At 38.2% G+C, this 13,535-nt stretch overlaps 1 protein-coding gene across 5 annotated transcripts in view; it reads left to right on the top strand.

Annotated features, from left to right (window-relative positions):
* R3HCC1L (R3H domain and coiled-coil containing 1 like) overlaps nt 1–13,535 on the top strand; it is a 76,368-nt gene that overhangs the window by 42,195 nt on the left and 20,638 nt on the right. The window lies entirely within an intron of this gene.

The following is a 13,535-nucleotide window of genomic DNA, read 5'->3' as shown; positions in this document are numbered from 1 at the left end:
TGTTCTTTCTACCAGACCACTTCCTCCCCTATAAAATAGTTTTGTTTGAGTGACTCCATAGAGCCTTTTAAATACTAAGGGATGAGTCTTTTGATTCTGAGAGTTGAATCAGAAGTACAGAAAAATGTTCACAAGCATGTGTAAAAGAGACACATGAGACTGAAGAGGGCAGCCCATTGGACAGAATTGACTTTCCAGTACCAAGCGCTTCCTCCTTATTCTTAGGAGGTGTTTGCATGCACATTTGTACCACAGTTAGTGCTTCTTATGGGCAAGTCAGGAAACAGCAGGTCTTAAACATTTCTTAAAAGAATATAGAGCAGAAGGCACCTACAAATTAACATTCATGAATCCTTTGAAATTGCGTGCAAACTTTTATATGTAAGTGCAGTCTTTCATAACTTTTATCGGATTCTCAAAGGTGATAGTTCCCCAAAGTATGGTCCCTGGACCAGCAGCATAAGCAGCACCTGGGAACTTGTTAGAAATGCAGACTCTTCAGCCAGGCTGTCTTAATGTTTACGAGACTTTCAAGTGATTCTGATGCACATAAAGTGAGAATCACTGCTCAGAGACAACATACAAAGTTAAATTATATCAAGATGTGAGCGTGGTAACCAGAAGTGGCTGTCAACTCATAATTAGAAAGCAAAACACTGTTCATCAGAGGTTTAGGCTCAAATCAGGCTAAGATGTACTAATAATATGGTAAGTTAGGTGAATATAGAGAAGTTATTAAGGATCCAAGCATTGGGAGAAGGCATTAGTCTGGGGAAGGAAGCAGTGTTCTTAGGAGTTGGCAAAGAGACTGCTTAAGCGGGTAGGAGAGCACAGGTGTACATGGGAGAGAAGAAACAGCTTCCTACAAAAGAAGAGCATGGGACTCAGAGCCTTTTGTACATGGTAGACCTAGTAAATATTTACTGAATGGATGTAGGCAGTAGGGCAGAGGTGCTTTCTGCCTTTTTAGGTTAGCCTCCAGGAGCTTTCAAGCCATCATTGCTGCCGGAACTTGGATTCTGTGTGGTAGCTTAGGGATATGGCTTCTGTATTGGCGGGAGGGAGGTTTAGGTGTGCAACTCTGTTGTTCAGCTCTTAACACTGTTTAGGTGCAAAAGAATTTAGGCAACTGAGTCTTTTGAGGAGCATAGTAATACAGCCAAAGAGGACACTAGCCTGACCTAAAGCTGGGAATGGCAGGAAAACGGAGCAGGTAGTGTTTTAAGCTGAAGACAGCCAGTGCCTGGGTATTGCGTTTAGATATCTTCTGAGGTGTTTGGTAGAGATTGGAGTCTGTGTTGAGGCATGAGGATAGATGAGAGTAAGAAAGAAGTTGGATTGAGAATGCAGGTAGTGGATCCAACTCCAAGCTGTTGCCTCCTGTGCTCTGGGTTTTAGAAGATGTAATAATAATAATGTTATTAAAAGATGTCACAAATCCAAGAACATTAATAGCTTTGGTGACTATTACTCCTAATTTATTATTTATACTGTTCCAAATGTACATTATTAAAGGCTAAACCAGAGTGTCTGCCTACCTTGAAAACTTTCCAACCAAAGATTTTTGGCTCTTCTCCCAGCTGGCCTATTTCTTTGTTGACAATGGATAGCCATAGAGGTATGCCTAGTACTTCTAATAGGCAGGGAAGTATGCTGTAGAGCAGGGTGTGGTAGCCATTGGCATATGAAGCAGTTTCCTGTGACATTTGAACTTCTGAAACTGCCTGAAGGGGTTAGGTCATTGTTGAGCTCCCAGAACTGCAACTCTTGATGAGTCTCCAAAGATTACACATCTCCTAAAACCATGGTATGGGATGCCCAGAAATTGAAGTTGATAATTGATAAAGAAAAGGATGTTGGCATGACTTCTTTTAATCCTTTGAAATCTTGGTACCAGCACACAGGAATTATTGTTGTCTAGATAAAACTTCCTCTGCTGCTTCCTGTACTGATCAGCAAACCTATTGGTAGGAGGGTTAGTAAGATACCAGCAGCATAACATTGATGTTGATAGACACTGACATCTGGTCCCTTCACTGGCCATTTCTGGTCCTGATGTGTGTTTTTAGATAGCGGTAAATATCTAGGTAGGAGTTTCCTTTTGTTATAGGAGGTTGCTAACAAGGTATGACCATGGAAAAGAGAAAAGGAACACCATTCATTCCCAAACCATCTTCCTTCTGTGTGTGCCTACTCATGTTCATACTTCATCAGTAGTATCTTTCCATGTAGTCTTCCCAATCATGCTGGGAAGACGAGGAAATCCAGATATGTCTCCCTGGCTTTCTCAGTCTTCCTCTTGACTAAAATTTAATCTACCACAGTGTTTTCACTGTTCAGTCTGGATAGCATCTTCCCAAGAATGCCAGCATCAGTTTGCCATATTAACCTTTCTGTACTGTCTAAATAGGAGCCAGGTCCAAGTTGGTTCAGGATATTCACTTGGTCCCTGCCCATATATTCATGTACCATACGTTACTATTCATTAGAGGAAACTAGAGCTCTCAAATTTGTCCTCTGGCACTGGGGTCAGTAAGTGATCATCTGACATGCTTCATTATTGTAGCTTTCTTTTTTCTTACTTCCTTCGGTTCTCTTTTTCTGCATTCTTATTCACTTTTGCCCTTTCTTCTCTTTTACTGTGCCTTAATCCAAAGCTATGGCCATGGATTTCTCTCACTGATGATAATCAGCAATATTGAGATGTTGCTGATACCTATTCTAGAGAAATCTTTTTTTTAAGATTTATTTATTATTTATTTATTTTTGGCTGTGTCAGGTCTTAGTTGCAGCATGTGGGATATTCATTGAGGCATGCGGGATCTTTCCTTGTGGTGCATGGGCTCTTCGTTGCGGGCCGTGGGCTTCTCTCTAGTTGTGGCATGTGGGTTTTCTTTTCTCTAGTTGTGGCACGCAGGCTCCAGGGTGCATGTGCTCTGTAGTTTGTGGCACGCAGATTCCAGAGCGAGTGGGCTCTGAACTTTGTGGCATGTGGGCTCTAGTTGAGGCGCACGAGCTCAGTAGTTGTGGCATACGGGCTTAGTAGTTGTGGCACGCGGGCTTAGTTGCCCGGCGGCACTTGGGATCTTAGTTCCCTGACCAGGGATTGAACCCGCATCGAACCTGCATTATAAGGCAGATTATTTACCACTGGACCACCAGGGAAGTCCCTAGAGAAATATTTAGATGGCACCTTGAATGGCATTCTACTCATTCTGTGTTAATAAATTTTATGAAGTCAAAGTTTGCGTTTCTGGCCTTGGTTTCTTGATAAGGTCAGTGGAGGCATAGCCTAGATATATTAGATAATTTTATTTGCAGATAGGGAACACCACTGAAGACATTATCTGCTCTTATATTTAATGTATAAAATGTTATATAAAGCAACTATACTCCAATAAAAATTAATTAAAAAAAAGTTAGAGTTTAAAAGTCTGAATTTATCCTTCTGCTGTTGTAAAGGATTTATGCCCAAAGCAGTATAGAAAAGGGATGGAAGCTATAACTTATGCTGTGTATTATACACTGTAGTTTTATTATCTTTTAAGGGAACTCTTTTTGGATGTGTTTGAACTTAGGTCATGAAAAATTTGAAAAGGCTTGAAATACTTCAAAAAAAAATAGTGTTATTTCCCTATTTGCCAAAGATAGGAAGTTAAATGGGTAAAACATTTTAATTCTAGCTTTTGATTTATTCACATTACCATGGACAAACATGAAAAATTTATTTTCTTCAGTTTCTACTGAAGAGTAGAAACTGAGTTAGTAAGCAGTTAAGTAGCTACAGGATAATAGTGGAAGAGAAAATAGAAACAAAAGGTTTGAATAACCTAACCTACATAATTGAGAATTAGCTATATGGGTTAATTCTGTAAGCAATTATGTAAATAGACATGGTGATATTTGAAGCCACCGCAGTAATGTTACACCATTAACTCCTGGTCAAGTCTCTGTTGTCCATGTCCCTGTAACCTCCTGATATCCCTAATATTTAAATTTGTTATAGCCACAACTATAGTTTAAAGTGGTTTATTACGTTTAATTGAAAGTACCTACAGAAGTGTTCTTATTCCTTCCAAGATCAGAGGCAGGATTATAACATAGGCCTTGAACGATAAGGACTAGGACCTGGAACTTTAACCTGTCTAAGAGAGAAAACTGTATGTCTTTTTTTAAAAAGTGGAATGTTAGCATTGAAAGGGACCTGTAACATAATGTTTTATGTTTACCTCTTGCTTTATAGATAAGGCAAGTAAGGCCCAGAAAGGTTGTTACTGACCTAGCTAAGGTTAGTGCCAGAGTTGGCACTAGAATCCCAGTCTCCTGGTTTCTAACCCTGGGCTTTTTCCATGACAGTAAGCCTTTGCCTCTACCTAAAGCTCTCAGCCAATCAACAGACATTGTACAGCTATATGCACTGTGCCCAGCTCTGATATTGGTGATATAAGGGATAAAAGAGAAGGATAAGAATGTTTAAGGAGCTTATAGTCTTGTGGAGCTGATGAAACTTATTCTCAGAAATGTCTAGAAAAAAATAAAGTATTCTATCTCATTGAATTGAAAATGCTGTTGATTGTGAAATATATCATTATTTTATGTATCACTAAGAAAGAAATTAAACTTTTACACAGTGCTTACCCTTTAGAATTTTTATTTTATACATACTGAAAGAGCTCTTAATTAGACATAAAATTTTGATCACATGTCATTTCTTACATAAAGAAAATGTAGGTGAAATAAATTGGTTCTCGTTTCCTAAAACTTTGTGTTTATAGTCCAACTCTTTCTAATGATTTATTTTTTTTCTTTTGAATTAGAACCCAAGTGTTCCTTTTTCTTCCTTTTTTTAAAACTTAATTTTATTTATTTGTTTTTTTGGCTGTGTCAGGTGTTAGTTGCAGCACGTGGGATCTCCATTTGAGGCATGCAGGATCTTTCGTTGTGGAGCACGGGCTTCTCTTTAGTTGTGATGTGCAGGTTTTCTCTTCTCTACTTGTGGCGCGCAGGCTCCAGGGCACGTGGGCTCTGTAGTTTGTGGCACCTGGGCTCTCTAGTTGAGACACGCAAGCTCAGTAGTTGTGGCGTGCAGGCTTAGCTGCCCCATGGCAGGTGGGAACCTAGTTCCCCGACCAGGGATCGAACCCATGTCCCCTGCATTGGAAGGTGGATTCTTTACCACTGGAACGCCAGGGAAGTCCTAATAATTTTTTGACTCAGTCATTGATACTGATGTCTTTCCATCCTGTTACCATCTTCTGTGCCATCAACAACTTTGATGATACAGCATTTCTTAAAAGAATACAAAAAGGAAGGAAAAATCATTGTTGCTGGATTCTTAAGCCAGCTTTGCACTTATATAGGGCTATTCTTATATTCAGATTTTCTTCCACCCTGCTGACCGCCCTTGCTGCAAATTTTGGTACTGGTGCTTTTGGTGCTCATTCATATTCAGACAAGCAGTGACAATATGCATGATTAAGATGCATACTGATGTTGGAGATGTTAAAATGTGCATCTTAGAATTGATGAAATACGGTATATATCCAACTGCCAAGGGTTATGATACAGTAGTATAGGGAATGGAGAAACCATCAAAATGGAGTCAATAGGGAACGCTTCAAGAGGAGATAAAGATTGAAGCTGGGTCTTAAAAGAGAAGGATCAGGAGCAGGCAAGGCATTCCAGGCTGTGAGAGCTTGTAAAAAATAGGGAACGTTCCCAGGTTTAGGTCCTGAATTTGTCACTATCAGAAGTTTAGATGATCTGTTTTGAAATTTTGTTTTTGTTATTGTTTTCCTTTTATAATTGATTAAATTGGATTTTCTGCATGATTTATATAGCCAGAACAATTAAAGTTTATTGGCAAAGGGAAATAAAAAAGGTGTCATTTTTCCCTCAAAATTTCAGAATGCCATCCAGAATCATTAAAAAATATATATATTGCATAAATCAAATTCTTATTGATGGGGGCTCTATGTAGAATCAGTCTCGATAAGCATGCATTTGGACAAAGTAATTAACTTGGGGCATGTGCATTTTATTCATTCCACAAGTATTTTTTGAAAGCCTAGTTTGTGCAAGGTAATGTGTGCAGGGGGGGAATATAGGGATAAATATGACATGTCCCTTGTAGTTGAATTATACAATCAGAATATTGATGGGGAGACTGAAACTCCAGCCTTTCTTTCCAGGCTTACTCCCTATATTAGTTTGCTAAGGCTGCCAGAGCATAGTACCCTAGACTGACTATGGCAAAGTACCACATAAATTTGTTTTCTCACAGTTCTGGAGGCTAGAAGTCCAAGATCAAGGTGGCAGCAAGGGTTAGATTCTTCTGAGGCCTCTCTCCTTGGTTTGTAGATGGCCATCTTCTCCCTGTGTCTTTACATGGTCTTCCCTCTGTGTCTGTGTCCAAATTTCCTCTTTTTATAAAGATACCACTCAGATTAGGGTCTACCCTATTTTAACTTAATACCTGTTTAAAGGCATTATCTCTAAATACAGTCATATTCTAAGGTACTGGGGTTTATGGCTTTAACTCATGAATTTTGAGAGGACACAATTAAGCCCATAGCACTCCCCCAAGCCCTCACATTATTTAGTGTAACCACACTGAACTGTTTAATGAATACCACACTCCTTGCATACCTTTGCACACTTCTGCCTACGGTACTTTTCTCTGTATAATTTCTTTACTTGGGCAGTGAACGAAACAAAGTTCATTCCCCTCTATCCACTGGTAATACCTTATTCATTCTTATAACTTTATTACATATTAAAATTCTTTGTTCAAGTTCTTTCATGTTATGTTCAACATACATTAAATGTTTGTTGGTTAGGTGGTCAGGTTGAGGTTGGAGGAAGAGACAGGTCTTATTAATACAGGGTGTTATACAGTGAGTACTGTAAAAGTAGTGCAGATGAGGTAAACGCTGTAGAAGTCTAGAGGAAGAGTCAGATTATACATGTGACCAAAAGTAATGTGATCAAAACAATAGGCAGGAAGAAGCAAGATGTGTTTAGGCATAGTATTACTCTTTGGTTGGAATGTAGCATATTTTAAGAGATGACATGACATAAAGCTAGAAAGGTAGTATATATTTTAGTACACTGTTAATGAGGTAATAAATTACCACAAACTACTATCTTAAAACAACACAAATTTATTGTCTTTTACAGTTCTGTAGGTCAGAAGTCCAAAATGGGTCTCACTGGACTAAAATTAGGGTATTGGCAGGATTGTGATCCTTTCTGAAGACTCTAGGGGAGAACCCATTTTCTTACCTTTTTCAGCTTCTCTTACATGCCGCCCACATTCCTTGGCTCATGGCCCCCTTCCGTTTTCAAAGCCAGCAGTGGCCAGCCAAGTCTTTCTCATATTGCCTCACTCTGACACACTGACTCTTCTGTCTCTGAAACAATTCTGCTTTTAAGGACCCTTGTGATTATATTGGGCCCACCTAGATAATCCAGCATTATCTCTCTATTTTAAAGTCATCTGATTAGCATCTTTAATTCCACCTGCTACCTTAATTCTCGTTTGCCATGTATCATGTTTATAAGTTGAGGGAATTAGGACATGGACATCTTTGAGAGGCTGTCATTCTGCCAACCACAGGTAGGTTGGGTCCAGGTTATGAGCTTTAAATACAGCCATTGAAGATTTTTAATCGAAGGAATGACATGATCAAAGCAGTATTTTGGGAAGTTTAATCTATAAGCTATATGGTATCTCGAATATAGGACTGGAAAGAAATCAGCACCCCTGAGTTCTTTTCAGCTTTGCCATTGATCCTCCCTCCCTCCCTCCTTGCCTCCTAGAACTGCTTGTATCCATAAACCCTTAATCAGAGGGAATTAGTTGTCCTGAACATTGATATAGCCACCGTTTCTGATTCTGTTCACTGTAAGGCCATTTCATCATGTTATGGAAGGAATACTAGACTAGCGGTCAGGAGACCTGAGTGAGTTATGATTCAAACTTGATCAGTAATTTGATTTGTAACCTTAGGGATGTCCTTTAGTCTCTCTGTGATGCAATTTTCCATCCTTATAATTGGGATAACAATAGCAACTGATCCAACATGCCCATCTGACAGATATAAATATAACTTTATCCCAAAATAATGTAGTATATATTTATTTTTTGTTTGTAGAGACTAACTTGTGACTTCAGAACTTTTTGTTTTTCCTTTTGTATCTTGAAGAACCTATGATCAAACAAAAAATAAAAAGCTCAGTGATCCATGCCTAGTTGACCTTCTGCTCTCTGCACCCTTTTTGTCCCCTTCTACAAATAGGAATCAGGCAATTATGTCATAGCAAGTCAGGTACTATTTTTTTTAACATCTTTATTGGAGTATAATTGCTTTACAATGGTGTGTTAGTTTCTGCTGTTATCACAAAGTGATACATATATCCCCATATCCCTTCCTTCTTGCGTCTCCCTCCCACCCTCCCTATCCCACCCCCTAGGTGGTCACAAAGCACCGAGATGATCTCCCTGTGCTATGTGGCTGCTTCCCACTAGCTATCTGTTTTACACTTGGTAGTGTATATATGTCCATGCCACTCTCTGACTTCGTCCCAGCTTACCCTTCCCCCCTTCATGTCCTCAAGTCCATTCTCTAGGTCTGCATCTTTATTCCTATCCTGCCCCTAGGTTCATCAGAACCATTTGTTTTTTGTTTTTAGATTCCATATGTATGTGTTAGCATATGGTATTTGTTTTTCTCTTTCTGACTTACTTCACTCTGTATGACAGACTCTAGGTCCATCCACCTCACTACAAATAACTCAATTTTGTTTCTTTTTATGGCTGAGTAATATTCCATCGTATATATGTGCCACATCTTCTCTATCCATTCATCTGTCGATGGACACTTAGGTTGCTTCCATGTCCTGGCTATTGTAAATAGTGCTGCAATGAACGTTGTGGTACATGTATCTTTTTGAATTATGGTTTTCTCAGGGTATATATGCCCAGTAGTGGGATTGCTGGGTCATATGATAGTTCTATTTTTAGTTGTTTAAGGAACCTCCATACTGTTCTCCATAGTGGCTGTATCAATTTACATTCCCACCAACAGTGCAGGAGGGTTCCCTTTTCTCCACACCCTCTCCAGCATTTATTCGTTGTAGATTTTTTGATGCTGGCCAGTCTCACTGGTGTGAGGTGATACCTCATTGTGGTTTTGATGTGCATTTCTCTAATTCCTCCTGTGTATTTGGGAGAAATGTCTATTTAGGTCTTCCGCCCATTTTTTGATTGGGTTGTTTGTTTTTTTGATATTGAGCTGCATGAGCTGCTTGTATATTTTGGAGATTAATCCTTTGTCAGTTGCTTCGTTTGCAAATATTTTCTCCCATTCTTTTTTTTGGATAAATTTATTTATTTTATTTATTTTATTTATTGCTGTGTTGGGTCTTCGTTGCTGCACGTGGGCTTTCTCTAGTTGCGGCGAGCGGGGGCTACTCTTCGTTGTGGTGTGCAGGCTTCTCATTGTGGTTTCTCTTGTTGAGAGCACTGGCTCTAGGCACGTGGGCTTCAGTAGTTGTGGCACAGGGGCTTAGTTGCTCCGCAGCATGTGGGATCTTCCCAGACCAAGGCTCGAACCCGTATCCCCTGCATTGGCAGGTGGATTCTTAACCACTGCGCCACAATCTTTTCATCTTGTTTATGGTTTCCTTTGCTGTGCAAAAGCTTTTAGGTTTAATTAAGTCCCATTTGTGTATTTTTGTTTTATTTCTATTTCTCTAGGAGGTGGGTCAAAAAGGATCTTGCTCTGATTTATGTCAAAGAGTGTTCTGCCTATGTTTTCCTCTAGAGTTTTATAGTGTCTGGCCTTACATTTAGGTCTTTAATCCATTTTGAGTTTATTTTTGTGTATGGTGTTAGGGAGCGTTCTAATTTCATTCTTTTACGTGAAGCTGTCCAATTTTCCCAGCACCACTTATTGAAGAGGCTGTCTTTTCTCCGCTGTATATTCTTGCCTCCTTTATCAAAGATAAGGTGACTGTATGAGTGTGGGTTTATCTCTGGGCTTTCTATCCTATTCCATTGATCTATATTTCTGTTTTTGTGCCAGTACCATACTGTCTAGATTACTGTAGCTTTGTAGTATAGTCTGAAGTCAGGGAGCCTGATTCCTCCAGCTCAGTTTTTCGTTCTCAAGATTGCTTTGGCTATTCGGGGTCTTTTGTGTTTCTGTACAAATTGTGAAATTTTTTGTTCTAGTTCTGTGAAAAATGCCATTAGTAGTTTGATAGCGATTGCATTGAATCTGTAGATTGCTTTGGGTAGTAGAGTCATTTTCACAATGTTGATTCTTCCAATCCAAGAACATGGTATATCTCTCCGTCTGTTGGTATCGTCTTTAATTTCTTTCATCAGTATCTTATAGTTTTCTGCATACAGGTCTTTTGTCTCCTTAGGTAGGTTTATTCCTAGGTATTTTATTCTTTTCGTTGCAATGGTAAATGGGAGTGTTTCAGATTTTTCATCTATTCCGATTCATTAGTGTATAGGAATGCAAGAGATTTCTGTGCATTAATTTTGTATCCTGCTACTTTACCAAATTCATTGATTAGCTCTAGTAGTTTTCTGGTAGCATCCTTAGGATTCTCTATGTATAGTATCTTGTCATCTGAAAACAGTGACAGTTTTACTTCTTCTTTTCCGATTTAGATTCCTTTTATTTCTTTTTCTTCTCTGATTGCTGTGGCTAAAACTTCCAAAACTATGTTGAATAAGAGTGGTGAGAGTGGGCAACCTTGCCTTGTTCCCGATCTTACTGGAAACGGTTTCAGTTTTTCACCATTGAGAACTATGTTGGCTGTGGGTTTGTCATATGTGGCCTTTATTATGTTGAGGTAAGTTCCCTCTATGCCTACTTTCTGGAGGGTTTTTATCATAAATGGGTGTTGAATTTTGTTGAAAGCTTTTTCTGCATCTATTGAGATGATCATATGGTTTTTCTCCTTCAATTTGTTAATATGGTTTATCACATTGATTGATTTGCATATATTGAAGAATCCTTGCATTCCTGAAATAAACCCCACTTGATCATGGTGTATGATCCTTTTAATGTGCTGCTGGATTCTGTTTGCTAGTATTTTGTTAAGGATTTTTTGCATCTATGTTCATCAGTGATATTGGCCTGTAGTTTTCTTTTTTTGTGACATCTTTGTCTGCTTTTGGTATCAGGGTTGTAGTGGCCTCACAGACTGAGTTTGGGAGTGTTCCTCCCTCTGCTATATTTTGGAAGAGTTTGAGAAGGATAGGTGTTAGCTCTTCTCTAAATGTTTGATAGAATTTGCCTGTGAAGCCATCTGGTCCTGGGCTTTTGTTTGTTGGAAGATGTTTAATCACAGTTTCAGTTTCAGTGCTTGTGATTGGTCTGTTTATATTTTCTATTTCTTCCTGGTTCAGTCTCGGAAGATTGTGCTTTTCTAAGAATTTGTCCATTTCTTCCAGGTTGTCCATTTTATTGGCATGTAGTTGCTTGTAGTAATCTCTCATGACCCTTTGTATTTCTGCAGTGTCAGTTGTGAGTTCTCCTTTTTCATTCCAATTTTGTTAATTTGAGTCTTCTCCCTATTTTTCTTGATGAGTCTGGCTAATGGTTTATCAGTTTTGTTTATCTTCTCAAAGAACCAGCTTTTAGTTTTATTCATCTTTGCTGTCGTTTCCTTCATTTCTTTTTCATTTATTTCTGATCTGATCTTCATGATTTCTTTCCTTCTGCTAACTTCGGGGGGTTTTTTTGTTCTTCTTTCTCTAATTGTTTTAGGTGTAAGGTTAGGTTGTTTATTTGAGATTTTTCTTCTTTCTTGAGGTAGGATCGTATTGCTGTAAACTTCCCTCTTATAACTGCTTTTGCTGCATCCCATAGGTCACTTGGGTCATCATGTTTTCATTGTCATTTGTTTCTAGGTATTTTTTGGTTTCCTCTGATTTCTTCAGTGATCTCTTGGTTATTTAGTAGCATATTGTTTAGCCTCCATGTGTTTGTATTTTGTACAGATTTTTTTTCTGTAATTGATATCTAATCTTATAGCATTGTGGTCTGAAAAGGTACTTGATACAATTTCAGTTTTCTTAAATTTACCAAGGCTTGATTTGTGACCCAAGATATGATCTATCCTGAAGAATGTTCCATGAGCACTGGAGAAGAAAGTATATTCTGTTGTGTTTGGATGGAATGTCCTATAAATATCAGTTAAGTCCATCTTGTTTAATGTGTCATTTAAAGCTTGTGTTTCCTTTTTTATTTTCATTTTGGATGATCTGTCCATTGGTGAAAGTGGGGTGTTAAAGTCCCCTACTATGATAGTGTTACTGTCAATTTCCCCTTTTATGGCTGTTAGCATTTGCCTTATGTATTGAGGTGCTCCTATGTTGGGTGCATAAATATTTACAATTGTTATATCTTCTTCTTGGATTGATCCCTTGATCATTATGTAGTGTCCTTCTTTGTCTCCTGTAATAGTCTTTCTTTTAAAGTCTATTTTGTCTGATATGAGAATTGCTACTCCAACTTTCTTTTGATTTCCATTCGCATGGAATATCTTTTTCCACCCCCTCACTTTCAGTCTGTATGTGTCCCTAGCTCTGAACCGGTACTATCTTTTAGACTTGTTTTCAAGAGCAGATTACTAGGCTTTTAAGAGTCTTAAAACCCTCACTTTGGGAAGATAATTTAATTTAGTTGAATGGTTTTGTGGAAGCTGTTTCTACATATGAAGGAATACTCAGATTTCACTTATGCTTTATAAACAGCAAGCAGGCCCCTGGTAAAAATCATAAAATATTTGTGATTCATAACTCAAAATTATTTGCTGAGTTGTTTGCAAACTTTCCTTTCCCGTGGACTGTAATAGATTAGAATGAATCAAATTGTAAACCTTTCCCCTCTATTGTTGCTCTTTCAAACATTTATTAGCCATATGAAGGAAAAATATATGAAGGTTGGTCATAAAATATGAATGTTTCACATTGAAGTTGTGACAAGTATTGTCTCAATACATGTGACTCTTAACAGTAAATGTCTCAGTTGTCTACAGTAGAAATATGGTGCAAACTACAAATGTGAGCCATGTATATAATTTAAAATTTCTATGAGCCACATTTAGAAAGGTAAAAATAAACAGGTAAAGTCAAGAACATATTTTTAATATATCCAAAATATCATTTCAACATGTAATCAATACAAGAAATTATTAGTAAGATCTTTTATTTTTTGTATTAAGTCTTTGAAATTTGATGTGTATTTTATACATAAAACACATCTCAATTAAGACTAGCTATGTTTCTAGTACTCAGTAACCACATGTGGCTGGCAGCTACTGTGTTGGACAGTACAGGTCTACTGCAAAAAAGTCATTGCATCAAATCTTAGGGCCTTTCCTGAAATACATCTGTATTACTGTGTCTAACCCCTGTCTGATAGTGGTCTCTACGCTGCCCGACCCCACTCCCCTCTCACAATCAAGCTCTGATCCTGACTTTACACCATATTGTCTTCTCTTAGACA

This window comes from Mesoplodon bidens (genome assembly GCF_964165515.1).
Source record: "Mesoplodon bidens genome assembly, chromosome: 1".
Lineage (NCBI taxonomy): Eukaryota > Metazoa > Chordata > Mammalia > Artiodactyla > Ziphiidae > Mesoplodon > Mesoplodon bidens.
Note: the sequence above shows the minus strand (reverse complement) of the source record. Positions and strands in the feature narration are given on the sequence as shown.